The sequence below is a fragment of the Mauremys reevesii genome, linkage group 1 (assembly GCF_016161935.1).
Source record: "Mauremys reevesii isolate NIE-2019 linkage group 1, ASM1616193v1, whole genome shotgun sequence".
Classification (NCBI taxonomy): Eukaryota; Metazoa; Chordata; order Testudines; family Geoemydidae; genus Mauremys; species Mauremys reevesii.
Genome location: NC_052623.1, coordinates 80738323 through 80764773, shown reverse-complemented (window position 1 = coordinate 80764773; position 26451 = coordinate 80738323). Strand labels below are relative to the sequence as shown.

Here is a 26451-nt window from a genome sequence, read left to right as displayed (position 1 = left end):
CTAGCTTTTTTAAAATTGCTATAAATTGTACAACTGTTTCGTCTACCTTTTGGTCTCTTTTGTGGAACCTATATATTTCAGCAATTACCAGTGGTTTTGGAGAAAAATGGGACCCCAGGATTTCCACAATGTCACTGTAAGATTTAGTCTCAGGCTTAACAGGGTGTAGTAAGCTGCGTAGCAGGGAGTAGGTTTTAGCCTCCACAACACTTAAGAATATTGGCACCTTCTTCGCTTCTGTAATGTCATTTGCAATAACAAAAAGCTCAAAACGCTCAGTATACACATGCCACTGCTCTATATTCTTATCAAAAGGTTCCAGTGGCCTGGTCAAAGTAGCCATGATTTTTAGTTTCACTTTCACAGTCAGTGCAAACAAGCAGGTTTTTTGTTTGTTTGTTCTTTACCTTGACTTCTACTTCCTTCTGTTACTGGAGCAGCACAGGAATCCCATCCATCGTCGCCACTTGTTATATCCTTGGGGGCAGCCGGTTTAGGAAGAAATCACTTGAGGCCAGAGAGCAGACAGCTAACAAAACTACCATTTTATTTACAGACACAGAGCTCACCCAACCGGCCGAAGCTGGCTGGGCTATCCGCTAATAATCTAACTCAGTTGCCATGGGAACAAAAACCATGACAACCAAATACACAACAGCCAGAGGGTCAAGTCACTGAATACTCCACAAGGTCAGGTGGCAGCCTGCAGGGGGCACCAGGGTGAGAAAAGGACTGTGATACCACACTCAGCTGCTCAGAGGCACTCCAGAGGTGAGTGCCTCATTACACCCTTCTACTGATAAAAGTTGTGTTACTGATAGAGGATTCTTCATTCTTCATTCTTGGCAGAGAAAGGGGATTCCTGAGAAGAGAGACCTCACTCCATGTCTGTTTTGTGTTTTGGCATAAACAGTGAAATCATGATCTGCTCCCACCTTTATCAGCATGTGTAGCAGCAATCAATGCCTCTGGATCAGAAACATATTTACATTTTAAAATGTCAGTTGTACAAGCATTCCACTTGATTGTCGGGGTGTCATGGTAAGTGGGTGAGCAGCATCTTAGACCTATTTTTGTCCCTCTCAAGTGCACCCCTACGGTTATAGGCCTGGCTTCCTGCACCTTCCTTTGAGAGGAACCAGGCAGTCCGATCACTCAGACTTTTGTAGTGTCTGCATTCTTGTTACAAGAAGCTGACAGTGACATGCTACTTAATATTTCTGATTCAATCAGCAATTTTGCATGTACAACTATTATCAAATTTACATAACTAGTACAACTAGTTCAAGACTGGGAGCTCACCGCCTAGCACTAGTTAGCTCTATCTGTTGTATTTTGTATCCATGACAACCTATTAGAGAAATGAGTAGAATAAGTAAAATATTGCAATGATTACTTCAGGAGAATACAAAGCTGTACAAAACAAGAGGTAAGAAAACATGATTCTGGGCATGTTGTGGTGGAAAGCATACTTCATTGAACTAGGGCCTGGTTCTGTGAGCAGTACTTGGCTTACAAATCAGAATTAGGTAGCTAAATCAGTAGAGTGTGTACAGGGTCAAATCCTACTTAATTTACTATTCCAAGGAGTGACTTCAGGAGGACTACTTGTGCAAGTAATGTGAGCTATCTTGGTCCATAGTCTCCTCCCAATATACATGCATTCTCTAACACCCACAAGTACAGCTGAGCTATATAGGTAACATATTCAAATTTGGACTAAATTTGGCAATTTGAGATTTGGGTATTATTAGTTTTGTTAATCTAGGCATATAGCTATTATGTCCACACAATATGTCAAGGTAGATTTTTAAAGGGGTGAGGCCCAGCCTCACAACTGCACCCAAAAATAATTATGGGTGCAAATTCTGACTACTTTGTGCTGACATATCAGGTAATTGTAAGTGCAAGTACTCTCATTGGCAACTTTCAGTTCAGTTGTCAATAGAAAAGGCAAGCACAACTATACTGATACGAGTGGAGGCTGTTGTTTTATTATTTTTTTAAAACATCCCTACAGTTTTTGAATAGCTCTGAGAATTAGAGATATACAAAGTTCATGCAGATGAAGAGTTAAGAAAAAAACAGACAATATGGAAAAAAAAATTCCCTGTGCTTACTTCAAAATACAAAAATACCCCGGGGATTTGGAGTTGTCCAATTAACCATGCAGGAAGCGCTGCGGGCCGAGAGACATACTGGCCGTGGCTTCCCGCCACCCTCATTGGCCTGGGACGGCGAACCATGGCTAGTGGGAGCTGCGGTCCACCGAACCTGCTGACGCAGCAGGTAAACAAACTGGCCCAGCCCGTCTGGGTGCTTACCCTGGCAAGCCGCGTGCCTGAGGTTGCCGACCCCTGCTCTAGAACCTGGCACCTGTCATGAGCATTAAACTAACAGAGAAGAAAAAAATCTGAGTGATGTTATAGAGGCATAAAACTTGTGTTATGGACTGGAGAATTAGGCCCTAACCTTCATTAAAAAAATACTGCAGTATTTACAGTAGTTGTTCAAAGTGCTACAGCTTATAACACTATTACTCGATTTTTTTTAATGGAGGAGATATGAGCATTACTATACTAAGCATTTTATAGTTCTGAATCAAAGGCTTGGTTGTAGGTTGCCTTGCGTAAAAGGCTTTATGCTAATACCATGATTTTTTAAAATTTATCCTGTACTAACTTTGCCTTAGGCCTGCTGTGTCAATTCATCCATTCCCTTTTATTATGTTTCTGCAGATAGAACTTCAGTAATTTTAAAGCTTCAGCATTCACAATTATTGTGATCATTCTAGTAGCTGAACTGGCAATGATGCTTTCATTTTTTAGCACCTTCCAACAGTAGAGATTTTGGTTAAGCATTCTCTGCAAACTCTGGCGATCTAGAGAATCTCTCCCTTCATTAGTACCAGCTTAATTAAAAGCAATCCCCATAGTTTACTGTGATGGTTGTGGCATATTTATAGTAGATCTCAAAGCTAGCTATCATAAGTTGGGGGGGTAGTCTTTATTTTTCTTTCCTTTCATTCTTCCATGGTCCTTCTGGATACTTACTTCAGTTCATTATTTCTGTGGCACCAACACATGTTAATCAGAGCTTTGTGAAACATAACCATTTTGATTTGTGGAGGTTTGTGCAAATGTCCCCCTCCCCCTAGCTCATGAGTTTGTTTCTTCCTAATTTCATTTTAGGTTTCAAGTAGCAGCAAAGAGGGTTCTACTGATGTATAATTGATGGCCAGTTTCTTGACCTCACCCCCCATCCTCCACTTTGATTATTAAAAGATGGTTCCACATTCTAATTCAAGATCCTGCTGACACTGCTGTAGTGAAATGTGTCATTTTAAGGAGCAGCAGCTGTGGATTTGGCAACATGCTGTATACATATATAGAATAAAAATAATAAGACATATTCAAGGTCTCTGGAATTGTGCAGCCAATAATGGATTCAGAGGGCACATAATACATAATCAGTAAAACCCTGCCTTAAAAATCTTTCCTTTGCCACAGGGGGAATCAAATCTGAAGATTCAAAAGAGTTTGAAGGGGCAGTTTCCTTTTGAAGCCTTAAGAGCATTCTAGGCAAGTGGCCCATTTAAAGATTCACATTCAGCTTATAGTGGTTCATTTAATTGATGCTTCCCTGTTGGTTATACTACCACCAGGAATTGCTGTTGAAGCATGTACAGCTTTATTTCTGGTGACAGGATTAACAAAACTCTTCTTAATCTAGTTGAATCTGATGAATAGATACTGATGATAAAGTCTCTTTTTCCTTGTCCAGCCCCCAAACTCTGTATCCTGCAATTAACTTCCTTTTTTCCTGCAGCTTGATGTTGACAACTAACTCAACTTATTTATAATTTAAGCAAATAAAAACAGAGCAAAGACCCTTTAAAAACAAAATCTGTCTAAATGCTGGGTGACAAAGTGCAAGTTTAGCCTTTGCTAAAGTCACAATGCACGTATGTCAGTGAAATATTTCCCCCTAAATTACATATATATATGTGATATGCCAGCCTGAGAAATTATAGCATGGTTTCGTGAGAAACAGTTTGAACAAAACTATGTTGGTCAAATTAGTCATTAATTAACTTCGTACATATCTACTATTATGCAGTTAAAAAAACCCAAATCCTGGAAGTAAAATGTTGGAGATGTGTTGCCCCTAAATTTTTCTTAACTTAGATGTAATAGTTTACTAAGAAACATGGCAAGATATAGCTACTCAAAACATTTCTAATTTACATACTTGCTTAAGTGGATATGAGCACTTAAGTAGTGTTTGTGCTAATACTATTTCCACAGCCTTAAGACACTGAGGTAACTTCTCATTTCTATTCCTATACATTGAAATCCTATCTATCTATATCTGTATCAATAACTAAGGCTATGATTTTGTCCGTGATTGGGGCTCCATTGTACACAAACACAGTAAGAGCTAGTCCTTTCCCCGAAGAGCTTGCAATTTAAATATGCCAGACAGAGAAAAGATGGAAGGGGAACAAATACAGAAGTGATTTGCCCAAGGTTGTGCAGCATATGAGTGGCAGGCCTTGAGATCTGTGCACTCCACAGTTTTATCCACTAGACCACACTTCCTCTCTCAGGTTTAAAAAATAATCAATAAAAGGCTTAAACATTAATTCCAAATTCTAAGGCCTGGTCTACACTGGCGGGTGAATAATGTAGCCGAAGTCGACGTACTTAGATCAACTTACCGTGGTGTCTTCACCGTGGCGAGTTTACTGCTGCTGCTCGCCTGTTGACTCTGCCTGCGTCTCTCGCCGAGCTGGAGTACAGGAGTTGATGGGAGAGCTCTCGGGGATCGATTTCTCGTGTCTAGACTAGAAGCGATAAATCGATCCCCACTGGATGAGTCTCTGCCTGCCGATCCAGCCGGTAGTGAAGACATAACCTAAGGGTGCATCTACACTTTGAGATGGAGATGTAATTACCAGTTTGAGGATACATACCTATACCAGCACTGATCGAAATAGACTGTAGGTGGAAATGGTGGGAGGAGCTAGCTGCCCTGAATACTTATGGTCCAGGAGGCTAGGCACCATTCAGGAGAGCTAGCCTCTCCCACTGCTCATGCCAATTCAAACACACACTACCATTAGTGCACTAGCTCAAAGTGTAGATGTACCCTAAGTCAACTCACTTCCTAAATTTCTAAAACACTGTCCTGTTTTGATTTAGCTATATAAATAACAGAGAATAACTGGAATGACAGATAAAACTCTAAAAAAAGAACAGGAGTACTTGTGGCACCTTAAAGACTAACAAATTTATTTGAGCATAAGATTTCGTGGGCTACAAATCTCTAGCATATATCAATGTGTGTCCTTCAAATGGCCTCATTGTTCTTGTTTCACTTGGGTCCAGCTGTTACTTCATGATTTCCAGCACAGAAAGGATCTTTGTGCTCATCAACTCCATTTCCACATGGAATTGCATGGTCAGCTACCTCTGTGGCTCAGTTCTCCTTACCCAAGAACTGATGGAGAGCTCTCCAGTGGATTGGGTATGTCTAGCAGTGGTGTGGACAGGACAGGAGCAGAAGGGAAAGGGCTGGGGTAGGGCTAGGGAAACAATCATCACCACCCAGACAGCAGGGAAAAGTAGACAAAAAGATAATGGAGCCTGAGACTATATAAACGGTTCTGCAACATGCTCTGTACTGAAGAAATTGTGAGGAGTTGGACAGAAGTCCCAGGGAGTGTGGGCGAGAGGGTGTATCACTCCTGCCTTCTCAAACCCATATGTAAAGTGTTGTGTAGGATGAGGACATCATAAAACAGCCAGTTCAGCCTGGCATGACAGAGTGGTGTGACTAGTTCCAGTAGTTAGTTATCAGGCAGCTGATTTCTAATTTAAAAAACAAACAAAGGTAGAGGACTAGTGGGCCATGACATATTTATGGTGTGATTGAGTGAGCTAGCTGAAGGAGTCTTTGCTAATGTGTAGGGCTCACTGCCTTCTCCTTGCTGGACTGTTGTATATTGAATAGAGGTTGCTTTGCTGCAGCATCTATACGTCCAGAAATGTAAATAATCTTCTTATATTATCTGTGATATTTGGATATTTTGTCTCTCCTAGTGTTTTCTTCCAACCATCCATTAGCTAATACAATTAGGATTCCTTCCCTGCCTGAACTTTAGTAGGTCAGTGTGCCTCTTGGCTTTCCTGGGAAGCAGTCTGGGGGGTTTCTAAACCAAATAACCTCAAGTTGAGAAATATTTTTTTTAAAGTGTAAGTACTGTACCACTGGTGTCATTAGAACCTCAAATGTACATTGCTGCGGCTATCCTATTTCCAATACAGTCTGAAATTATAGATGCTTCCCCATAATATTGATTTATGAAACCTAGCAATAAAATAACAATGCAGATGGTTTCTAGTTTGCTGTTGGAGCACCTCAGTTAGTGGTAGCTTTGCGGAGTGGGATAAACTCTAGAGAGAGGTGTGCTACATTAGAATCAGTGTCAAGCTGACATTTCAGGGTCAGTGAATAAATATCCTAAACACCCAAGTGTTTATTCTTGAGCAATTTGGTATATACTGACCTTGACTCTACATCGCTTCTTAGGTTTGCCTATATTTTCTGTACAAATCACAGCTTGCTGTAGTCCAAGAACAGTATTGCTACTGCATTAAAATAAATTAATCAATGCTCACTATATAGCTTTTATTTTTTCCACTTTTTTTAACCAGCTGTTACATTGTTGAAATCAGCTAGGACTTTGAACCATTTAAAAAAATAAACATATATATTTGGTATAATTTGCTAATCTGTGTTTGAAAAGTTGAGGCCTCATAAAAATGGCTAAAAATAGTCAACATTTGGTTCAACATCAAAATCAATCAGTTACACAAATCTGTATTCAAGCTCTGGGAAGCTAATGTCTGTCTCACCTTCTCCAATATTGGGAGCAAGTCTTGGAGGTGCAAAATTCATGAATTTCCCTTATCAGAGGGATGGATGAATATTTTCTTTGTGTAAAAAAAACAATAAGGAGGTTAGCTCCCAATGCCCACAGATCCTAAGATCTCAATCCACATGGAGGCCATATTTTTTCATGCTGGCTGTGGGGTCCTCTTGCCTACTGCATGCTTCCTGATAGTGAAGCTCTATTGAAGCTGCACTTCCAGGGCTTTTCTCTGGCCCCTGCTCCTGGAATCATGCTTAAAGGGAAGAGGGCAAAGGAGGTCTTCCTCCATGATGAGGCTGTATTACCTTCTGTGTGGAGGAAGGAAAATGTGCATCCTCACTGACCCTGCCTTCATCCTCCCACCCCTGCCTGTTGATCTTGGAATCCATGGACCGTTGCAGATACTGGACTAGGGGGCCTGATATAATGGAAGCACCTGGATCTGTTCTGCATGGGATTAGGGAGATGCACCCACAGCGAATCTCCTTTGTACGTGGATCTCAAGGATACAAACCAAACCATTTGAAAGGTACATTTTCAGTATGAAACATAGGAAATGACATTCAGCTCCCACCACTGTTAACAACAGCAACATTCACAGTAAATGTAACAAAGATAATTCACTCCCAACTATCATGTCAACAAAATTCCTTAAAAGATAAGATTTAGTGATGACTTGTGGAGGGATAGATGATGATTATGAGCTCCTACGGCAGGCACTGTTAAACAGTTTTTTTGTACAATGTATTTTTGTATAATGTCTAATGAAGCAAGGCCCCACCCTAGTGTCTGTGAAAGATGCCAGATTGAACTCATTAATAGCTAAAGTCCTGTATCTCTCCATAGAACTAAGTGTTATATAATGGAAATAGAAGCGGTTCAAGCTCCCAACACTGCTCCACCATGACACCTTTACCATGTTATGGAGGACCTCTCTTTTAGGGTAAGACTATTATTGCCTCAGATCTTGGTCCTTGTTAAGGTTCTTTTCTACTGCTCTTACAGCACAATGGGATTTAAAACTGCCCTAAGTAAACCTAGGTTACTAAGGATTTCTCCATACTGAAATATGCCTTTGTGCCTTTTTTCCCCTCTGTACCCTGGTGTATGATGCAGGAGGGGGCATGGCTGCAGTGTACTGTCTTCTGGCAATAGTCTATAAGTGTATGTTACAAGTCTGAAAAACGTAGAGCATCCCTGAGGCTGCTGTAAGTTGTCCCAGACTCAAACTGGCCTCCGGCTGGTACCAGGTGCAGGGGAGGGACATAGATAGATAGAGCAAATCCACCTTTGTCTTCCACATCCTGTACACCAATGAGTCTGTATGGTGAAATTCGCATCCTATGGAAGTTTTGCCATTGACCTCAATGGACCAGGACTTCAGTCTTAATGTTCATTCAATCCCTGCCTTTCTGGTGTTACTGACAATGCCTTTTATCCATTTTTTATTCCAAATGCAGTAGAGTGAAGGATCTTGGTTCCTCCTTTCATGCCTCTTTTAAAGATTCTGACACTCCATATTTCTAGAATGCATTTTATTTCCTAATGGAAATATGTGTTGTTTTGCCTTGTTAAATGAGGTTTTCATTGCAATTGAGCACCCTTCAAATGGTGCTTGCAGGGTTGGCCTTACCATGAGGCGAACTGAGGAAGCCGCCTCAGGTGCCAGACTGTGCGGAGGTGCCACTAGGACCCAGAGTGTAGAAAATTGTGTCTGCTGCTGGTGCATACATAATCTCTCTGCTCTAGATGCGCAGAGATGGTGGAGTTCTGTGCTGGAAGAAGGAGGGCACAAGAGACATAACAGGCAGGCAGGAGAAAAGGTGAGAGGGAATAACAGAAAGTAGCAGGAGCTGCAGGGAGAGAGAGGAGGAGGAGCCTCTTATGTACCTCTCTAGCACCCCCAAGAGCCTGGATTGATTAACACCAGTGTCTCAGGGAGCTTCCTGTTTCCTGCTGCTTCCCTGAACCCATTTGAGGAGAACAGGCCGTCAACTGAAGTATTAGGAGCCAGTTAGGCCCTTCAGATGCTGATATCTTCCCTCACTCAGGCCCTGCTACCAGCCTGCTTATTTGTCCCCTTCAATTGAGTGCTGAGAGCCACTATAGTTGGCACAGAACAGAAGTCATGAGTGAAAGAAGACAACGCCCCTCTGGGGCAGCATTCAGAAAAAGAAAGAAAGCAAAGGAAGCTTTTCTATCTAAGCAGGAAGGAGTTCTCCTGAGATACATAGACACAAATGTTCATGGTGAGCCTTCTGGCCCCTGTGAGGATGTGAGTGGTGAGGAGATGCCTGATCTTCCAGTTAGAGTGCAGGTGACCTGGCAGCTACTGCAGCATCCATATCTCCATCTCAGATAGATGTAACCATGCACATTCCTGAAGAAAAGTGTAGATCAGAGAAGAGTGTGGTGGAGGTGCAAGAAACAGCTGCTGCTGAGTTTAGTTCCTTAAGTCTAGATGATCCAGGACTTTGGACCCACTTGAGCAGTAGCCTGAGATACTTCCTTGTACTGCATGAGCCACAGCAAGTGAAAAACTTCATGTTCCCCAAAGACAATGAAAATAGAAGTTTCCATCCAACACATTACTGGCGTGAAATCCCCAATGGTGACAAAGTAGAGAGGCCTTGGCTAATGTACTCATAATAAACCCAGAATGCTGCATACTGTTTTTGTTGCAAACTCTTCCAGTCTAATGTTCCAGCCACATTGGATTCTACAGGAACAAAGGACTGGAGAAATCTGGCTAGAAATCTGGTATGCCAGGAAGAAGGCAGCAAATCACCAGAGAGCATTCCATAGATGGAAAGAGCTTGAGATGAGACTAAGTTTAAAGGTCACCATAGATGATCAGCATCAAGAGATGATTGCATCAGAATCTCTTTATTGGCAAACTATTCTGAAAAGGCTCATTGACATTGCGAGAATGCTTGCTACCCCAAACGTAGCACTGCGTGGAACTTCAAATCAGCGATATGTGCCAAACAGTGGAAACTTTCTTAAAATTGTGGAGCTGATGGCTGAATTTGATGCTGTACTCCAGGAGCATCTAAGAAGAGTCACCACCCAAGAAATGTACACACACAACTACCTTGGAAAAACAATTCAAAATGAAATCATAAAGTTACTGGCAACAAAAGTCAAACAGAAGATTGTTGCAGATCTGAAGTCAGCAAGATATTACTCTGTTATTCTGGACTGCACACCTGACATCAGCCATATGGAACAAATGACTTTAATGGTGCATTTTTTAACAACAACAGAACCTAGTGAAAATGTCCCTGCAATGGTGATGGTCAGAGAGCATTTTCTAGAATTTATTGACATTGATCATACTACAGGAGCTGGTATGACAAATGTGCTTCTTAAAAAGCTGGAGGATATGGGAATTGTGATAGCTGGCATGAGAGGTCAGGGCTATGACAATGGTGCCAACATGAGAGGAAAGAACAGAGGAGAGCAGACACGAATCCGAAAGTTAAACCCTCAAGCTTTTTTTGTCCCATGCAGTTCTCATTCATTGAACTTGGTGGTCAGTGATGCAGCATCAGCTTCTAGAGAGGCTGCTGAATTTTTTAATGTAATTCAAAGCCTCTATATATTTTTCTCTGCATCAGCTCATCGATGGCAAATTTTGAAGGAACATCTGGGAACATGCTCTCCAACACTGAAACCAGTGAATGCCACACAATGGGAAAGTCGAGTGGAGGTGATAAAGCCTATCAAACACCAAACTGGGAAGATAGATGATGCCATAATTGCTGTTATGGAGGCTAATGCTATGACAGGAACTGTTCATGGGAGAACCGTGGCAGAGGGAAATGGAATCACCAGAAAAAATATATAACTTAAAATTTCTGTGTGGCTTAGTGTTGTGGCATGACATACTGTTTGAAATAAATGTTGTTAGCAAGAGACTCCAAGGTGTTGACCTTGATATATCTGGAGCAATGGAACAACTGGACAAAGCAAAGTCATACCTAGAGTCTTACTGGTGAGATGAGGGATTTCAAAAAGTTCTGAAGAGTTCACAGAAGTTGGCAGAGGAACTTCACACTGAAGCTATTTTCCTATCCATTCAAGAATACAAGAATCACCAAAGAAGAAGACATTTTGATTACAAGGCACAGGATAATCCCATAAGAGACCCCAAACAACAATTCAAAGTTGAATTCTTTAACCAAGTGCTAGATTGTGCAATATAGCCAGTTGAAGAACGTTTCATGCAGCTTGTCAAGGTTCCTCCCCCACTCTGAACTTTAGGGTACAGATGTGGGGACCTGCATGGACACTTCTAAGCTTAATTACTGGCTTAGATCTGGTAACACTGCCACCATCCAGAAATTTCAGTGTCTGGATCACTTTCTGTCCCCCCAAAACCTTCCCCTCCCTGGGCAGCCTTGAGAGGCTTTTTCACCAAGTTCCTGGTGAACACCGATCCAACCCCTTGGATCTTAACACAAGGAGAATTTAACCATCCCCCCTCTCTTCCCCCACCAATTCCTGATGAGTCCAAATCCAGTCCCCTTGGATCTTAACACAAGGAAAAAATCAATCAGGTTCTTAAAAAGAAAGCTTTTAATTAAAGAAAGAAAGGTAAAAATTATCTCTGTAAAATCAGGATGGAAAATACTTTACAGGGTAATCAGATTCCTATAGCCCAGAGGCACCCCCTCTAGCCTTAGGTTCAAAGTTACAGCAAACAGAGGTAAAATCCTCTCAGCAAAAAGGAACATTTACAAGTTGAGAAAACAAAAATAAGACTAACACGCCTTGCCTGGCTATTACTTACAAGTTTGAAACATGAGAGACTGATTCAGAAAGATTTGGAGAGCCTGGATTGATGTTTGGTCCCTCTTAGTCCCAAGAGCGAACAACCCCCAAACAAAGAGCACAAACAAAAGACTTCCCTCCACCAAGATTTGAAAGTATCTTCTCCCCTTATTGGTCCTCTGGTCAGGTGTCAGCCAGGTTTACTGAGCTTCTTAACCCTTTACAGGTAAAAGAGACATTAACCCTTAACTATCTGTTTATGACACAGCTCAAGGAACACAGCAGTATATTTGGGATGTTGTATGATATTCCCAAACTCCTCACTGTACCTGAAGAAGACCTACACCAGCAATGCAGGGCACTAGAGACAGTGTTGACACATGATGACATGTGCGATGTTGATGCGAGTAATTTAGGTGATGAACTGAAAGCTCTTCCAAGATACATTTCAGCAGGATCAACTACAAAGGCTGTTCTGGAATATATGTGCCACCCTCTTTACAAATACTTTTGTTGCTCTGCGCATACTTCTAACACTTCCTGTAACAGTTGTCAGTGGAGGACGCAGCTTCTCCAAGCTGAAGTTAATAAAAACACATCTACTCTCCACAATGACACAGGAGAGGCTGGTTGGCCTTGTAACCATCCCAATTGAGCATGAGCTGGCCCAGATTGTGGATCTTCATCAGGAAGCAGTTCAAATCTTCGCAACCAAGAAGGCACAGAAAGCACCACTTTGATTATTCAAACAGATAAAAATGCCAGTGTTTACTATGCAGACAAGAAAAGTTACATTTGCTGTTCAGGCATTTGAAAGTTAAGTGTTACTTAAAATTTTTGAACAAGGCATTTTAAGTTGTTAGTTCTCCTTTATTGGGGTAGGTAGCAGAGCAGTACCACAAGAGGAGCAGAACAGGAAGAAGGCAGAATTGAGAACTTTCAAAGTTTTGGCCCAAGTGAGGGACCATGGGGGTGTCATTTGAGCTCCCTGCCTCAGGTGCCAAAAGGTTGTGGGCCAGCCCTGGTTGCTTGGCTATATATGTATCTATATCTAGACACTAGACACTTGTTTATTAAATCAAACAGATAATCTACAAACTGTATGTGTTACGTGACAAAAGACTGTTGTATGTTGGGTTCTGTTGTATTGATAATAATAAAAGGAAGCCGCAAATGTATGTTCCTTTCTCCCCATCCCTTCTCTATGCATACAAACATAATGACACTCTCATAATCCAGCATCCATTACTCAAACTGAATCAACTCTGGCTGATTGTCATCAGTCAGATATAATACTAACTAGCACTGATCTATTCAGCATACTGCAGGATAAAGGTTTCACCAGTGAGCCAACCAGCTCCCCTGTCCTAGTCCAAACACAGCAGCAAGCAGCGAATCCTGAATAGATGTATCTACCCATTTTTGTCACTGTTGAGCCTTCCTAAACCTGGAAGACTCTGGTATGAGCATTAATCTGTTACATCCAAAAGGAGTTAGCTGCAGCACATCCAATACCATTTGCTACATAGCACCTAACTCTACATATTATGAGTTTATCTGATCTCTGGGTGTTGATCATAAATGTATCAGACTCAGAATGTTAGGTTTGCATCTTGCCTTTTAAGCATTAAAATAGTTGCTTCTCACAACCTCTTATTTATCTATCTTTTCAGATGGGAAAACACTTTTCTGTGAATTGATGACTACTTATTTTTCAGCTAAAGTAAATACAGGTCTATATCTCTTTTCATTTGTATGAGAAGCTGACACATTCTGTCACAACATAGCATGAGTAAATGGGAAAGTGACAGCTTCCTGGCAAAATTTTAAAGAGATAAACATCTATTTTTGTTTAAACAGCTACTAAAAAAACCAGACGCTTTCCCAGCTGAAAGGGTCTGGGATATATGACTGGTGCAAATGGGTAAATGAACACACACTAGTAAACTCCCGAAGTTTATTGTTACCTCTACCATTTTCACTGTATTTATTCATCCTTTAGTATAAAGAAGCATCTCACTTAGGAAATAAAGTAATGCACAAACACCTCTGGGAAAACAGGAAGCAAACCAATATTGTTTTTTAACAAGTAGACAATCACATTAGAGAAACACTGCTAAATAGGGATGGGCATTTGTTTCCTTTAACAACATAAAATTGAACATTTTTGCTTAAGTTAAATAAACCAAAATACTGGTTGGGCTATAGCCTAATGTGCTAGTGGATTCTTATATACTATGATTTTAAAATATTATAGCAGGGATCAGCAACCTCTGGCAGGCGGCTCATCAGGGTAAGCACCCTGGTGGGCCGGGCCAGTTTGTTTACCTGCCATGTTGGCAGGTTCGACGGATCGCGGCTCCCACTGGCCCCAGTTCACCACTCCAGGCCAATGAGGGCTGTGGGAAGCGGCATGGGCCAAGAGATGTGCTAGCCGCCGCTTCCTGCAGCCCCCATTGGCCTGGAGTGGTGAACCGCCGCCAATGGGAGCCACGATCGGCTGAACCTGTGGACGCGGCAGGTAAACAAACAGGCCCAGCTGGCCAGGGTACTTACCCTGGCGGACCATGTGCCAATGGTTGCCGATCCCTGTATTATAGACTAAAAGTCATAGGTGTCAGAAGCATTTGGATGAACCATTCTTTAAATATCTGGTTCAACCTGCAAAGGAATATAGATTCCTTGAGGAATATCAGGAAGGGGGAAAAGAGAGAGATGGTAGAAATTATGTGAGCGAGACTGAGAGAGAATGTAGGGTGGGGGAAAGAGGAAGAGTTACTTTGGGGGTAAAGGAAGATAAGAACTACACTGATTGGAAGAATACAAGTAGATATCAGAAAATTGGAGATCATAACTGTGAAGGGAAAAGAAAGTAGACTGTCAGGAAGGGAAGGAGTGAGAAGAGGAACTGGGGAGAGATGGGAGAACAATGATACTGAGGTAATGGAGGGAGAGTGGCAGTTAGTGGAAAATGGGGAGAAGAGAGAAATTGCAAGGGAAAAGAGAAGGAAACACAGGAGAGTGGAAATAAGAAACTGGGCAAGAAAGGAGGATAGTTGGGGAAGACACACTGTGGGAAGAGGTTAGAAACAGTAAGTTTGATGAGGAAGTCAAGGAAAGGCTAGAAAGATAAATGTGAAGAAAGGGAAGGTGAGTTACAGACTGGGGCACTGAAACACAAAGATGAGGGGGTACGGGAAAGAAGGGGAGGAATTGGGAGGAAAAGGAAGAAAATGATTGGAGAGGAAAACACAGAGATTAGGAGAAAAGAAAAAAGTTACAATGATAGGGTAAGAAATAGAAGGCAAGAAAATGGAAATGAAGAAAAGAAGAAAATGGGGAGATGGAGGAACAGAGAGATCAGTTTAAATCCAGTGGGATTGTGTGACCTTCATGTCAGTTATAGTCAGGAGGCTGTGAAGAGAATCTTCAGGTGTATTGTATCCCAGAAGTGGGACCATAACTGAACTTTTCTCCCAGTTTGAATACTGATTCTAGTGTCTCTTGAAGAGAAAGAAGCATTTATGCAGCACAGTCCACCTTGTGAGATAGGTGTTATTTGCCCCATTCTTCACATGGGGATCTTGAGACAGAGAGAATAAATGAACTGTGCAAGGCTACAGAGTATGTCAGTAGCAAAGCCAGAATTCAAGCTTTGCTTCCTGAGTCCCAACCCCGTGCTGAGTCTTTCCGATCAAATTGTCCAAATGTTGTACTTGCTGGTGCTTAAATACATTGCATTCCACTTGTCAAGATCCCTATAAAGCACACAGCAGTAGAAATGTTGGGCTTGGATTTAAATACCATATCTTCAATTTCCATCGATTGTTTCTCACTTAACAATAGAAGACAACTCTCTTGTAAGCATCTGCAGTGTCAGTACTTTCATTAATAAAGAAGCCACTTTATTATCAACATACTGTAGATTCATTTTAATGTGTCATTTGCACTTCAAAGTCACATAACTTTTATTATGGTAAATCAATTAAAACTATTTCTCATGATAATTTATCTTCTACAGAGTTTATCATCTCAGAGAATACAATATTTCCCAATTTAACTTCCAAGACAAAAGTGATATAATTTGAATGCCTTTTACTGAGCTTATTAAGCATAAAGATCACAGAAATTTCAAATCCTGAAAGATAACTGTTTCATCTGTGATAAAATGGAAGTCACATTTTTGTAGCTTACTGGAGGTAATGGGGGAAAATATGCTAATTAGTAATATAACCTCATTTACTGATTTGGTATGTCTCTTGTTTTAAATGATAGTCTGTCTAGAATAGATATCCAGTCTGATATAAATGTAAAAAGGAAATCAAGTGAAGCTACTGTATATGCAATAAAGCTGTGCGTAGCGTTCTTATCATTCTACTTTTCTGTGTGTGTGTGTGTTGGAAACCAGGAATCTCCTTAAAATAAAATAATTTTTCCCCTAAGATCTGCCCATTGAAAAGAAGGCTATTAATATCCATGGTTCATGCTCATATTTTGACCTTAAGGAGCGACATATGGGTCAGATTATCAGCTAGTGTAAATTGACATATCTCCAGTGAAGTCAATAGTTATGCTGATTTACATCAACTGAGAATCTGGCCATAATTATAACATCTTTAAACTTCACAATCAAATCTACAGTACTATGAGGCAAAATTCCTCTTCTATATTGTTTCTTAGGCCTGGTCTACACTACGGGTTTATACCAAATTTAGCAGCGTTAAACCGATATAACCCTGCACCCGTCCACCCAACGAAGCCCTTTATATCGATATAAAGGGCTCTTAAAACCGATTTCTGTACTCCTCCCCAACGGATTAGGGTTAGTGTGGCCGCAATTTGATGGTATTGGCCTCCGGGCGGTATCCCACAGTGCACCATTGTGACCGCTCTGGAAAGCAATCTGAACTCGGACGCACTGGCCAGGTAGACAGGAAAAGCCCTGCGAACTTTTGAATTTCATTTCCTGTTTGCCCAGCATGGAGTGCTGATCAGCACAGGTGGCCATGCAGTCTCAAATCCAAAAAGAGCTCCAGCATGGACTGTACGGGAGATACTGGATCTGATCGCTGTATGGGGAGACAAATCTGTTCTATCAGAGCTCCGTTCCAGAAGACAAAATGCCAAAGCATTTGAAAAAAATCTCCAGGCTATGATAAACAGAGGCCACAGCAGGGACTCAACACAGTGCTGTGTGATAAGTGTAACGGAAAGCCAAAGAATCAAATGGACGCTCATGGAAGGAGGGAGGGGGTACTGAGGACTCAAGCTATCCCACAGTTCCTGCAGTCTCTCAAAAGCATTTGCATTCTTGGCTGAGCTCCCAATGCCTGAAGGGTCAAAAACATTGTCGCCAGTGGTTCAGGGAATATGTCGTCAATTTACCCCCTCTCTCCCTTCAAAGAAAAGGGAAAAAAATGTTTCTCACTTCTTTTCAATGTCACGGTATGTCTACTGGATGCTGCTGGTAGACGGGGCGCTGCAGCGCTAAACAGCAGCATCCTCTCCCCTCCCTTCCCCGGTGGCAGACGGTATGGTACAATATGACTGATAGCTGTCCTCGTCATCATCCTGTGAGTACTCCTGGCTGTCCTCGGTGATGTCGGCCGGGGGTGCCTGGGCAAAAATGGGAATGACTCCCGGTCATTCCCTTCTTTAAGCGTTGTGTCCTGGAGATTCAGTCCTGGCAGATGGTGCAATAGGGCTGGTAACCGTCCTCATCATAGCAGATGGAGGCTGAGCTCCTCTCCCTCCCCCGCCCCTTTCATGTCTAATGGAGATTCTGGACTATCATAGCAGTGGGAGGCTGTGCTCCTCTCCCCCTCACCCTTTAATGAGTAATGGAGATGTCCTGCCTGGAATATCATAGCAGCTGGAGGCTGCCTCCCCCTCATTTTATCTCACTAAAAAGTCAGTGTTTCTTATTCCTGCATTCTTTATTACTTCATCACACAAATGGGGGGATAACTGCCATGGTAGCCCAGGAGGGGTGTGGGAGGAGGGAAGCAACGGGTGGGGTTGTTGAAGGGGTACCCCCTAGAATGGCATGCAGCTCATCATTTCTGAGGGATATCTAGGGCTCTGACCTGGAGCGGCTGTGCTCTCTGGTTCTCTAGTAGACTTGCTCCATATTCTAGGCAGGACTGACTCTATTTTTAGACAAAACATAAAGAAGGGAATGACCTGGGAAGTCATTCCCATTTTTGTCCATGCGCCCCCGGCCGACCTCAGCGAGGCCAGCCAGGAGCACCCATGACAGCAGCAGATGGTACAATATGACTAGTAACCATCATCGCCAATTTCCAAAGCAGCAGATGGTGCAATAGGGCTGGTAACCATCTCTGCTACCTTGCAAAGGCAAATGAATGCTGCTGTGTAGCACTGCAGTACCGCGTCTGTCAGCAGAATCCAGTACACATATGGTGACAGTGAAAAAAGGCTAAATGGGCTCCATGGTTACCCTGCTATGGCATCTGCCAGGGCAATCCAGAGAAAAAGGGTGTGAAATGATTGTCTGCCATTGCTTTCACGGAGGAAGGATTGAGTGACGACATTTACCCAGAATCACCCGCGACACTGTTTTTGCTCCATCATGCATTGTGATCTCAACCCAGAATTCCAATGGGCGGGGGAGACTGCGGGAACTATGGGATAGCTATGGGATAGCTACCCACAGTGCAACGCTCTGGAAATTGATGCTAGCCTCGGTACATGGACGCACACCGCCGAATTAATGTGCTTGTGTGACCGCGTGCACTCGACTTTATACAATCTGTTTTAAAAAAACGGTTTCTGTAAAATCGGAATAATCCCATAGTGTAGACATCCCCTTAGTGTGCTCAGAATGAATGTTACTTTAAAATCAAAATGCTTGTAAAATAATCCTAATAATTAAATAATGATTTACAGTGGAATTTTCATTGACTTTCAGTGGGACTTGTGCGCCTAAATTATTTAGGTGCTTTTGAAAACCTTACGCTTAGTTAGCACACATTGCGCCTCATTTAAAAGTGTTTGGTTCATAGAAATATACAACAGTAACGTAATAAAAAACCTTACTCCTTTAAAATTAAAATACACAAAGCAAATGAGCAGTAGGAGTAGTCCCTATATTCAACAATCCCTTTTGGCCTCTATCATTTCCACTGGATTAGCAGTAAATAATTGCAATAACACCTAGACCAGGGGAAGGAAGAGTTGTTATTTGCTAGTGTGTGTCATTTGATTGCCTGTCACTAGCTCCTCATAGTGCACCAGAGGAGCCTCTTGTACATAGCAGATCTGAGCTGGAATAAGTATTGTTGGCCAGAGTAAAATAAATGGGAATTATGTGATGCTATTTGGGCTAGTATGGAATACAAATTAACTGTTCTGGGACCTGACATATCCTCTTTAAAAAAAAGAACCAGATACATTAATGGAGGATAGGTCCATGAATGACTATTAGCCAAGATGGACAGGGATGGTGTCCTTATCCTCTGTTTGCTAGAGGCTGGGAGTGGGCAGCAGGGGAAGGGGGGCACTGGCATTGGCCGCTGTCGGAAGACAGGACACTGGGCTAGATGGACCTTTGGTCTGAGCCAGTATGGCTGTTCTTATGTTTTTATGCTTTTTATGTTTTTAAATCCTTGACAGGCCTCTCCTTGGTGTCTCTTTCTTGCAGGTTGGACTACACAGTAGGTGCTTCTTCTATAAGTGGACTTTCTCTAAATATTTCATGTGGAAAGGATTTTGCTTTGGAATTGCCCTTTTGTACACTGGAAGTAGAGTACTGCTGAAAGTCCTGACATATATTTTGCTGTACAGCACTTATGCCTGGAACAAACTACGTACTCTGTCTATGCTCACAGCTGGACTCGTTCAAGAACTGAGCTCAATAGACCAGGTTTTGAATGACCAAAGTCCAAAATGGCTTGAGAACAGAGCTAGTAGACTCTCTCTCAAAAGTACAGTAGAATATTTTTAATCTGCAATTCTGGCTGTAAGACCTTTTGTTCATTAGTTAATTTGACAAACAAATTATAAAAATGTATTAATAAAATATTTGTATGAAGGTGCATGAAGATATAACTAGATGTCCTGGGTTGAAATTTTAAAAAAGGAAAGTTTTTGGAATGAAAAAGTGTTGTAATGGTGTGATTTATTAGACTGCAGTATAGTCTCCCAGGGGAAGTGGTAGAAGCCTCATTAAATAATGGAAAAACTCGCATCTCCTGAGGACCAGATCTTAAGGGAATTAACACAAGGAAATGGAACACATTTAATTTAGGCTAGAATTGGCCAGTTCCTTTTGCCATTATTGTATTCCCCAGGCAGCAGCAGAACAGATATACAGCATTTCCCCACCATTTGTGTCTGTATGGCATAAACACTATGAAATACGTTCCAAAATAATTGCCCTTGATGATGATTGTTACTATGCACAGTGACCAGTTTAACAGTAGGAATATTGTACTTAAGTTAATCATTCAACCTCCCTAGGCAATTTGTTCCAGTGCTTAACTACCCTGATAGGATGTTTTTTCCTAATGTCCAACCTAAGCTGCCCTTGCTGCAATTTAAGCCTATTGCTTCTTGTCCTATCCTCAGAAGTTAAAGAGAACATTTTTTCACCCTCTCCCTTGTAACAACCTTTTATGTACTTGAAACTGTTGTCATGTCCCCTCTCAGTCTTCTGTTCTCCCAACTAAACAAACACAATATTTTCAATCTTCCCTCATAGGTCATGTTTCCTAGACCTTTAATCAATTCTGTTGCTCTTCTCTGGACTTTCTCCAATTTGTCCACATCTTTCCTGGACTCAATACTCCAGATGAGGTCTAATCAGCATGGACTAGAGCAGAAGAATTACTTCTCGTGTCTTGCTTATAACACTCCTGCTAATATATTCCAGTATGGTGTTTGGGTTATTATTATTATTATTTTATTTTTGCTACAGTGTTACACTGTTCACTCATATTTAGCTTGTGATCCCATGATCTCCAGATCCCTTTCCTCAGTACTCCTTCCTAGGCAGTAATTTCCCATTTTATATGTGTGCCACTGATTGTTCCTTCCTAAGTGGGGTACTTTGCATTTGTCCTTATTGAATTTAATTCTATTTACTTCAGACCATTTTTCCAGTTTGTCCAGATCATTTTGAATTTTAATCCTATCCTCCAAAGCCCTTGTTACCCCTCCCAGGATGGTGTCATCCATATACATTATAAGTGTACTTTCTATGCCATTACCTAAATAATTGATGAAGATATTAAATAGAACTGGACCCAGGACCAGTCCCTGGGGGACCCCACTTGATATGCCCCTGCAGATTGACTGTGAATCATTGATAACTACTGTCAGGGAATGGTTTTCCAACCAGTTATACACCCACCTTATAGCAGCTTCATCTAGGCTGTATTTTGGTAGTTTGTTTATGAGAAGGTCATGCAAGTCAGTATCAAGAACCTTACTAAAGTCAAGATATACCATGTCCACCACTTCCCCTCTATCTGAAGCCTTGTTATCCTGTAAAAAAACAGTTGTTAGGTTGGATTGACTGTTTCTTATAATCTTATCTTCTAGATGTTTGCAAATCGATTGCTTGATTATTTGCTCCGTTATCTTTCCAGATACTAAGGTTAAGCTGGCTAGTCTGAAATTCCCCAGATAGTCCTTATTTCCCTTTTCATAGACTGGCAGTATATTTGCCTTCTTCCAGTCCTGTGTAATCTCTCTCTTGTTCATGAGTTTTCTAAGCTAATCACTAATGCCTCAGATATCTCCTCAGTCAGCTTCTTGAGTACTCTAGGATGTATTTCGTCAGGCCCTGCTGACTTGAAGACAACTAACTTGTCTAAGTTCTAACTTGTTCTTTCTCTATTTTAGCCTCAGATCCCTTCATTGCACATCATCTCATTTTCACTGGCATTCACTAGGTTAGATGGCCCATGGCTACTAATCTGAAACAAAAAAGTCATCTAGCACTTCTTCCATTTCCACATTTTCTGTTATTGTTTTTTCCCTTCTAATTGAGTAATGGGCTTACCCTGCCCTTCGTCTTCCTCTTCCTTCTAATGTATTTGTAGCATGTTTTCTTGTTACCCTTTATGTCTCTAGCTAGTTTGATCTCGTTTTGTGCCATGGCCTTTTTAATTTTGTCCCTATATACTTGTGTTATTTGTTTATATTCATCCTTTGTAATTTGACCTAATTTCCACTTTTTGTAGGACTCTTTTTTTGAGTTTCAGATAATTGAAGATCTCCTGATTAAGCCTCTGTGATCTCTTACCATACTTCCTATTTTGTCTACTCTTGCATATTTAGCCTGGTACACATGCATTTAACAATCACTCATTTAGGACCTGCTTCTGCAATGGGAACAGGAATGAGCCTTTAGAGACCATTTCCCAGGGGAAGCTAAATATCTCCTAACCTCTACCAACTCTTGATGAAGTCAATGATATTTGAGTTTGCTGAGCGTAGAGCAGGTGGTGGTCAGCACCTTGTAGGCTCAAGCCATCAGTCCTGATTCTCATTGAAGTGAATGGCAAAACTCCCATTAACTGTGTGAGACAAAGATCAAAATTTTAAACAGACAATGGACCTGAATCTCCCTTGTGTAGCTTCTTGCACCTGTGCAAAGTGGGCATTAATCTCTACTGTTATGTACCTGGGTTGACCACCCAGCTTGCCCTTATTTTGCACAGATAAAATTGCAGTGGAGATTCAAGCCTGGTCTATATAGTGTCATTCCATATTTAATCTCTTTGAAAAGTAAAGACTCAAGGAAGGTTACTTATACATATTCTTTTTTTTCATATGTCAGAATATCCTTCAAGATATTTGGAGTAAAGTGTGTAAACCTGGCTATTTATTATATTGCCCTCTGAACATGTTATTGAAATGTTACTGGAACACTACACATTGATGGTTTCATGCAGCAAGAGTACAGTGGATGGCATTTAAGAATATCATCCTTGCATTATTATTTTTAAGACTATTGATTTTTTTCTAATAGCCTCTGAACTATTTCTTGGGTTCAATGGAGTTTCTTTATTCTCTAATTGCAGAGAGCTTACTGACTATTATGCTGTTCTTTCTCTCTCTCTCTCTACTGTTGACATTTATGGAAATAAGGGACTGTTTGCTGAGTTTCAATATATAATGTCTTAAATCAGGAAAGCCCATAATAAATATGAAACTAGAATATTCCTTTTTGTATATACATCTGCAAGCCTTACTGCATCACAGTAAGTATATTATAGATTCATTATATTACTTGGCTCACATTGAAGTCACCTCAAATTTTATTTTTACTTTTTCTGCCCATTGTGTGAATAAACATTGGCTTCTGTTTAGTGGAGTAATTGGAAAATATCCAGCATCTGCATGTAATGTATGGAATCAGGAGAATATAAGAGTTATCACCCACACACATTCATTTTTCACATTTGTGTTTCACATATTAAGCTTTTAGGAGGGGGGCAGCATAGGTGTTGCTTACTAGAACCATAGCATAGAATCATAGAATCATAGAACTTAAGATCAGAAGGGACCATTATGATCATCTAGTCTGACCTCCCGCAAGATGCAGGCCACAAAAGCTGACCCACCCACTCCTGAAATAATTCTCTCCCTTGACTCAGATGTTGAAGTCCCCAAATCCTGATTTAAAGACTTCAAGTAGCAGATAATCCTCCAGCAAGCGACCCCTGACCCATGCTGCAGAGGAAGGCGAAAAACCTCCAAGGCCAGTGCCAATCTACCCTGGAGGAAAATTCCTTCCCGACCCCAAATATGGCGATCAGCTGAACCCCGAGCATGTGGGCAAGACTCTCGAGCCAGACACTCAGGAAAAAGACTTTCAATATCCCAACATTGACCCTTGGTACTAATTACCAGTGGTGGCACGTTATTGACCTATTGACTAAATCACATTATCCTATCATATGAAATGTTTCACAGAGGGACAGGAAAATGAAAAATTATTTCTCACACCAATGTAAATTGGGAATAACTCCAATGATGCCAACTGATCTACACTGATGTAAAACTAGCAAGTGAGTAGAAACCCCCAAACCTCTTGCTATTGTAGGTTTAGCAGGTTAGTGGAAATTAAAGTGCCCTGGGTCCAACTATTTTGTGCAGAGAGACCTGAAAAGGTGGCCTTCTACACAGGTCCTGAGGCTGACTCTGGACCCCAGATGCCACTTCAAACATCCACAGGGACAGCTGACTCTATGTTCTCCCATCTGTACTGGGGAAATTCCCAACAGGACAGTTAAACCAGTTTTTTGCCTGCTTTGGTCTGCCAGAGTGTTCTGACAAGTGCCTCAGGACCTCGTATCTGCTCTGAGCAGTCAACATAAGTAGGAAATCAGGATTCTGTATTCCTTACATTTCATCAACTCCCATAGATTATTCAAGGAATGCAGAATGGGGTCCTCATTAAGAAACTATCTTACTAGCAAGTAGAGTGGTGTCATGGATCAGACAACTAAAGGTCAAAGTACCATCACTTCAGATATACAAACACAGATTAGGTAAGACATTAGTGGAAATGATGTAGTGAGTGAGCCTGCAAACTGAAGAGAGTCAGACTTTGAAACTTCACACATGATTATTTTCTATGCCCTCTGTGCCTCATTCTGCTAACATTCTACAAAATTCCTTGGGCTTCTCAAATAATAGCAAAGGCAAGATCAAGCCCATCAATGTTAATGCCTGTGTCATATATCATGGAATCATAGATTATTAGGGTTGGAAGGGACCTCAAGAGATCATCTAGCCCAACCTGCTGCTCAAAGCAGGACCAATGCCTAAATAGCCCCCTCAAGGATTGAACTCACAATCCTGGGTTTAGCAGCCCAATGCTCAAACCACTGAGCTATCCTCCCCCCTTCCCTGTAGTATAGGTCTTGAGAGTCTTTCATGCAAAATAAATGATTAACTTCCTATCAACATGAACCAAATGTTACATGTCCTATTTAACTGTTATTGATATTAGTTATTGATTGTTAGCTGCAACTATTGCTGGCATTAACAGTTCCTGAAAGACAGCATCATTAGGACCTTCCAAAGCATCAACACATACTTAAGGCATGTCTACAGTTGCAGCTGGAAGTGTGATTCCCAGACTGAGGATACATAATTGTGCTAACTCTCATTGAGCTACCACACTAAAAATAGAAGTTTAGACATGTTAACATCAATTAGTGGGGAGGGCCCAGACACTCCAATTACAAACCCAAGTACACACCCAGGCGGGTAGTTAGCCTCAGCTGCTGCCCGTGGTACCATAGCTATACCACAGTTTTTAGCACACTAGATTAGTGAGAGCTAATGTGAGTATGTCTGTTTGAGCTGGGAATCACATCCCCAGTTCCAAGTGTAAACAAACCTTTTGTTATTTGGTTGGCTATACTGGAAATCTTTAATTCATCAGTATGAGCCATGGTGTAAAAAGTCAATACAGTTAAGATCAATCATGTCATCTCTATTGTTTGGGTGGATATAGAACTGTAAATAGAATTGGGGAAAAAAGATACACAAATAATATATTTAACATTGACACTATTTGTAAACCCTCAAATAATAATTATTTATTATATGTTTACTTGAGGTGAAAATTAGACTTCACCAATTAAAAACAGAACAAAAAATGCCTGGATCCTTAAGGGTTTTCTTCTTTAAATTTAAACTTTGCTTACCAATCTCTCGAGATGCATCTTGTTTCTGAGGGCCCTAGGGAATAGTTGGAAATTCATACATATTTAATATTAGTCAAATCATCCTATGCAGTAACCTTGCTAAAACAATTATGCAGACTATTTATGTAAATATAAAATAGGAATTACATGTTTTTATTTAGAACATTGGAAAGACTTGTAAATTGTTTAATCTAAGATGACCCGCTTTGGGGTGATTTTGAGCAATTTATTTACAATATACACTGTAGCAAAAGATATTATTTATGTTTTCATACTCAAATCAATTTCAGCTTGGTTAAGATTAGAATGATCTTCAGAGGCCAGAATGATGATGATCATACAAATCTTTACAATTGTTTGTCTGGTTCAGAGATAGGTTAGTTAATATTTTATTACAAATATTTTCTACCTAAGAGATTTGGCAAAATCAGAGTTTTTGTTGTTAATAATACGTTGCACTTCTATAGCACCTTTTAGGATCTCCAAATGCTTCATCCATTTTACTGAATTTAATCTACACATGGAGATCCTTGCATGTTGTTGATCAACATGAAATAGGCTATGGAACCCATTCCAAAACATTTTGAATCCAGTCATTCACATGACTCTGGGAGGAACAACAGGATGCTTTTGCAGCACCCCAACTTCAGACCCGCTAACTATGGTTTGTAACCTATCATTTAAATCAGCTTCTGTATCAGAGACTGGAGGATAGCTAATGTGACACCAATTTTTTCAAAAAGGCTCTGCCAATTACAGGCCAGTAAACCTAACTTCAGTACCAGGAAAATTGGTTGAAACTATAGTAAAGAACAGAATGAACAGACATGTAGATGAACACAATATGTTGGGGAGGAATCAACATGGCTTTCATAAAGGGAAATGATGCCTCACCAGTCTATTAGAATTCTTTGATGGGGGTCAACAAACATGTGGACAATGGTGATACAGTAGATATAGTGTACTTGGACTTTCAGAAAGCTCTGACAAGGGTCCTTGCCAAAGGTTCTTAAGAAAAGTAAGCCATCATGGGATAAGACGGAAGGT

General features: G+C 41.0%; 1 long non-coding RNA gene across 2 annotated transcripts in view; it reads left to right on the top strand.

Moving 5' to 3' along the window:
• Positions 1 to 652: 652 nt before the first annotated feature.
• Positions 653 to 26451, top strand: part of LOC120387869 — an 82738-nt gene continuing 56939 nt past the window's right edge. For both annotated transcript variants that reach the window (XR_005590387.1, XR_005590386.1), the window contains exon 1: positions 653 to 771. This is a non-coding gene — a long non-coding RNA (uncharacterized LOC120387869). The remainder of the gene's footprint in view (positions 772 to 26451) is intronic.